Source organism: Coturnix japonica, chromosome 4 (genome assembly GCF_001577835.2).
Source record: "Coturnix japonica isolate 7356 chromosome 4, Coturnix japonica 2.1, whole genome shotgun sequence".
Lineage (NCBI taxonomy): Eukaryota > Metazoa > Chordata > Aves > Galliformes > Phasianidae > Coturnix > Coturnix japonica.
The window spans coordinates 18,992,867-18,998,866 of NC_029519.1; the positions used below are offsets into that span (position 1 = coordinate 18,992,867).

At 33.6% G+C, this 6,000-nt stretch overlaps 1 protein-coding gene across 6 annotated transcripts in view; it reads left to right on the forward strand.

Annotated features, from left to right (window-relative positions):
• GRIA2 (glutamate ionotropic receptor AMPA type subunit 2) overlaps window positions 1–6,000 on the forward strand; it is an 80,516-nt gene that overhangs the window by 64,409 nt on the left and 10,107 nt on the right. The window lies entirely within an intron of this gene.

Genomic DNA, 6,000 nt, shown 5'->3' on the forward strand with positions numbered 1-6,000 from the left:
TTGGTTTTCATCTGGGAATACACTTAAGAGCTGATTCATGTCACTCTGAAATTTTACTTCAAAGTAAAGAATGCAGTAATAAATACTCTTTTTTACTTTTTTTTTTTTTTTTTTTTTTTCTTTTTTTTCTTTTTCTCAAGCCATCTCTCTTTTGTTGTTTCCTGGGAACATTTTTTCCCCTCTCTACATTACCTGAAATCCTGATGGGTTTTTTTGCAGACATCTCAGCAAACCTAGTGACCAAAATTCTGTGGTGCTTCAGAAACTTTGTTTTCTATAGTACCCAGTTTAATTTTCAATTATAATTTGCATAATATTTATTGAAAAGAAAACATTTAATATAGTTTTTGTTTCTTATTGGTAAAGCCAAATTGTGTATAGTGATAGAAACGTGTTTCTCCTTGATCTTCTCTTTGAAGTTTTCATCCAGATTTTCTTAGATGTTTTAACCGAGGTATGCTGTAAACTGGGTAATTTTGTGCTGGGTGCAATGAATTTTCAGAATCATAGTCTGAAGATTCTCCACTGATGTGAAAGGAGTCACACTACTCCTAGGATGATCTATTGATCATCCCATAGTGTTACTCTTATGATTGTTAGAAATTTATTTTCCAGCCTGAGTGTTTTGTAAGTAGTTCATCCTCAGTTGTTACAGCACATTTTGATCACAGTGATTGATTCATGTTCCTTTTCTGTTGTTTTTCTCCATTTGAACAGCTTCCATTTTCTTGCATATTTTCTTACTGGTCATAAAATGCTGGACAGTGCTTCTAACCTAAAAAGTTCCATTTCATTTATGTCATTCTACTGCTCAGAATTTTCCACTTCTTTTATGTAAAAAGTAGTTCATGTTGCTTGGCTTGATATGTTTTGATCAACCCAATTTTCTTTCTTATGAATACAGGTCATTTCTATCTTGGAATGTTTTCATTCTGAAATGTGAGATGAGGCTGTGCTTCAAACCAAAAGGGCTGTAGTTGTTTTTAATGACTTTTCATTTTTCTTAAGTGCCTCTAGTATGTTTGGTTCTAGATTACAGTAATAGCATCTACAGTTCACTAAGGAATCTGCATTTTCTTGAAGTGTTTTGTGTTTAATGATTTAGTTTATTCTTCCCTGACCCATTTCATATATAGGCACAATTCTTTTTTTTGTTGTTTGTTTCGTTGTTTTTTTGTTGTTTTTTTTTTATCACTTCTACATTCTCCCATCATATTACTTATTATTTCTTTAATTCAATCTCATTTGAAAAAGTAAAAAATAGTAAGATAGGAATTTGGATTATGGTTCTATACATAGATTTTTCTTTTATCGTCTTCTTACCACACAGCAGGTACACTTTCCTTTCTCCTATTCTCTTCATTCACAAGTCTGGAAAATCTGCTACTGTTTGCTGTTTCTTCAGTTTGTAGTACATGCTGTTTCCTTTCTGTTATCAGATTTCCTCCGATCAAATCAGGATCCTACTTACAAATTTGCATTTGTAGTACAGTGGTGTAACAAAGCTGTAGTAGTAGATTCTGCAGCATGACAGTAGTATAGCTATCTGCACATTATGAGGTCGGTGGTGAAGATAACTTTAGGAGTGGGCGGGAGATTTTTCTTGTGACTTCAAAGAAGAACTTATTTCTTTGGGCCATTTTTGTGGCAATTAGTTTGTTTAGCATTTATGAGTTTTTAATTAAATGAGATTTAAATGGCCTGCCTTGACTTTTTTGAATGTACTGAGTGGAGAGGAATTTAGATTTCTGTGAATTTAGATTCATTAGAAATTGAACTTACCGTAGTAAAAAGACTTGGAGCAGAAATCCTTTTGGTAAGTGTTTCAACAGTGATTAAATGTGCTTGAAACTGTAATGCTACATACTTTCATAAGAAAAGCCTCCTTGAACATATAACTCTCTGTCTTTAAATCACATGAATATAATGATGACACGAGGTCTTTGTCTCGCACATACATATACTATCTTTTCATATGTGGATTCTTAGAACAAAGTGTTTTAAGTATGCTTTTGAAGAATATATTCTTGAGATGGAATGATTTAAATTTCTTATTAAGACCAAATGTGTTAAAGATACTTTATGTATAAATACTTTACGTATTTCAGTTTAAATTATGGAAACCATAAAGCTTGTAAAACTGCATCTTAAAAGCATTCCATTACTTTTACCAATTATTAGTAACATTATCAGTATTTTTATTTTCACTTTCAGTACTCACCCAATAAAAACAAGGTTAAGTATTCTAAACTATTTAATCTTGAGTTAATTAAAAAGCCTGAAAATATAGTTTTGTCCTTTTTTACTGGGATGGGAGAGAGCGAATGGGACGGAAAGAAGGGGGAATGTATCAAATGATTTAGTGTGTAAATTGGCAAGATTTGTTTCTAGCTGAAGTTTCTAGCTGTTGATGACACTTGATTTGTGTCCTTCAGTATGGAACATCAACAAGATCTTAATGCAAACCATAACTGAGCATTAAAGTTATATGCCTGCAGTACAAAGGCATCACCTATGAGAATGTCTATCATGTGGGGAGCTATTTCTATCAGTGGCGTACTAAGTACAGCACCCGATTTTAGGAATATTATGTCTTTGAATGACATAATGGAAAAGTTATCTGATGACCTACAAAATATAGTGTTAATTAATTTGATAAAGCTTTCCATAATTTAATTTCCGAATGAGTTTCATAGTGGAGGCAGTATTTTACATCTAAATGGGATGTGTACTCTATAATAATTTTGATAGTCAGGATGCAGAGTGGTGGCATGATAGTCCAAAAAAAAAAAACAAAAAAAACCAAAAAAAAACCCAAAACTGTAGCTGTTTGGATGCTTTTGGTAAGTTAAGAAAGAAGTGCCTTATAAATATTATTGTCTTACACAATGCTAATGATTATAATAATGAAGCTACTATTAGCTTTTAACATTTCAACTGTATACTTGAGTGTCATGCAGCAGCAGCAGTAAACCACATCAATTAAGAGCAGCACAAATCTTTTATGTGTTCTTGTAGTCAAATAATGAAGTAATTTACTTGGTTCACATGTGTTTTTTAATGAAGTGCTGTTGATCTTTTATTTTATTGATGTCAGTTAAAAAATATTTAAGGAAGAAGCATGAAAGCCCAATTTGCCCACAGGGCACCCTGTATTTACAAGAATTCTGTTTCTTCATGTTGTAATCCACGGTTGCTAATGAATGTGTACTCTTGCAAGTTGCAGAGAGGAGAATCATTTAAATAGCAATAATATATGTGCATCTATAGCACTGACCAAGATTAAATAATCTCTTGCTGCTATTTTTTCAAAGTGTTTTTGAGTTTGGATAAGTGCATAGATTAAATGTGCATTTATACATAAATACTCATTTATAAAACAGATAATGCTAGCCTTTTGAATTCACTTGTATGTACGTACAAAGTATTAGATAAAGGTCTCTTCAAACACTGTCTTTATTATGTCCTTTAGGTATAACTTTTCATATTAAAGGCAAATTTTAGACAAAAATAAATAAATAAATAAAAATTTAAAAAGTTGAAGGAAATAATGTTCCTAAAACAGAAATTGCTGCTAGAAAGTACTCTGTAACAGTAGAAACCAAAATCATAAATGTCTTAAATATTCCTTGGGTTGTAGGTCATTGTTCTTCCTTTACATGTGTCAACACAGTAGAGCAGTATGAGCTCTCTATTGTGATGTTTCTTTCAGTGTTCATGGCTGAAGAAAACTGTACAGTCATGAAAAAAATCTGAGGATTATTTTCCGGAGATGTTTTTCATTACATATCTTTATTTCCCTGGTTGCTGGATCAGGTGTTTTTTCTTTTACCTTCAGTGATGTGGCAAGGAACCTGTGAGCCATCTAGTGGGAAGTTTCTTTCTAACACTTGACCATTTGAGAAATCTTTTTCTTATGCCTTTCCCATTCAGACATCCAGTATCAGCCCCTGTCTCTAATGCAGCTGCCTTCTTCCTTCACATTCATCTGTTGTGATCAGATCTCTGTCAAGTGACAGTGGGAAATGGGGAGCTGTATTTTCCTAAAGTTGAATGGTGGAAGCAGAGCAAACTTAGCTGGATGTCCATAACTTTTATTTATACACATATAAAACCTATAAAAGGTCATTGAAATAAACCTGAAAGCAGTGTAGTTAAAGAAGCAAAAGCAGTTAAATGTTGTTTTAGAAGCTGCTCCTGGTAGCAGCCTAACTTGAATGAAGTACATTTATTTATTTATTTAGAATTTGAATGTTTTTTCAATGAAGAAATAATATTTTAAATGCCTGCATAACCTTTTCTGTTCTACAACGCAAGATTTGAATGCTTTATAGTGAAAACTGTGGTGACATGCAATTAGATGCCTAAGATGTTTTCTGTTTATAGTTGAGTTAAAACCTCTGAGGTGGTTCTAAATTAGTCCAAATTTGTTTTCCATTTTATAGACTAAATCTGTGATAATTCCTTAGAAATCACTGTTATCATTTTGATATCACTGTTGGAAGCTAGGTGTCCCTTGAATGCTTTATAGTGGGGGGTCCAATTTAGGAAGCTGGATGTGTGCTGCCAAATGAATGTTGACCTGTGAAGCAAATGGGATGAAGCACCTGGGTGTTCAATTAAGTGGGTAGATTTAAAGAGTGAAAGCTCAGAGAAGACTGATCTCCTCTGTATGAGGTCAGAAACATCTTAGTCCAACCCTGAGTGGACTATGAATGGAGAAGACAGGGAGTAGATAATAGGAAGCCATCCACTTTGCTCTACATGCATTTACATTTTACACTTCATACTCTCTGATGATGGTATAGGAGTTGGTCGGATATTAAATAGCCTAACTGACTTGGATCTTCAGGTGGAAATTTTCTTTCGGCTTGGGATACTACTTACCATCTCAGAGGCATTTGTCTGCCTTTCTGTGTATCAGGTAAATTACAGGCAAAGTGTAATACTGGATTGTTACTGATAGCTTGTAGTACACTGTGATAGTTTACACTGATAACTGGCTTTTCAAAGATGGTGCATTATAACATTTTTCCCATAGATTTTAGAAGATTGTATTTCAGGATCTTCCTGAATGGAACAAGAGCAATACATGCTCAGTATAGCAGATGTTCCAGGAATCTGAGAAACCCACTCTGCCTTCAGCACACAGTTAAGTTTCTCAGTCATCCTGGTCATGCTCAATATATCCAACCATTTTGATATTAATGGGTATACTGAGTATGTGTAGCACAACAGAGCAGAATATGCTACAATACACCTTCAAGGGAACTTTCAGCTGTGCTAATGTCTGTGTAGATGCTGGTAATAGTTGGAAAACCTTCAGTAAATTTTAATGCTACCAGAACTTTAAATGCTAATAGATGTACTAAGATGAGGGCAAAGTCTGAGCCTTGGAATCTTTCCATGTGATATTTCAGGACACAAAAGTAAGGGTAAGTCTGGGAATATGATCATGCTGTAATACGGAAACAGTGAAGCCTTGGGAGGCAGGGAAGCCATTTCTCATGCTTTTATACTTGGTTCATTTATTTTTAAAATGATTTGATTAAAGATATATTTATAGTTTAAGTGCTGTTCTGAAGGGTACATTATGTCTTCAGTAGAGAAGTGTTTCTCGAACGTTTTATTAAAGCAGAGACTTGGTATATTTACACATACAGCAGTTAAGCCTCACAGGATGACTACAAAATAAATGGTCTTTGGTTTTCTACAGCAAGAAGAAATGTCATAATAGCTGAGTTATATCCAGCATGGTATTGTGCTCAGCAGTATTTTATGCTTTATTGTTCTTGCCTACTTCACATACTGATTTAGATTGTCTCTTTAAGAAAATCATCTAAGTTTCAATGTTAACTCTCATTTTAGCTTTATAGACATTTTGATCAGATAAAGTGGAATGTGAAATGCTTACACACTTAGGTTTTCTGCTCAGCTTACAGAAAAAGTGATGATATATACATATGCTTGCCATTGTCTTCATTAGAATTGTACATTATG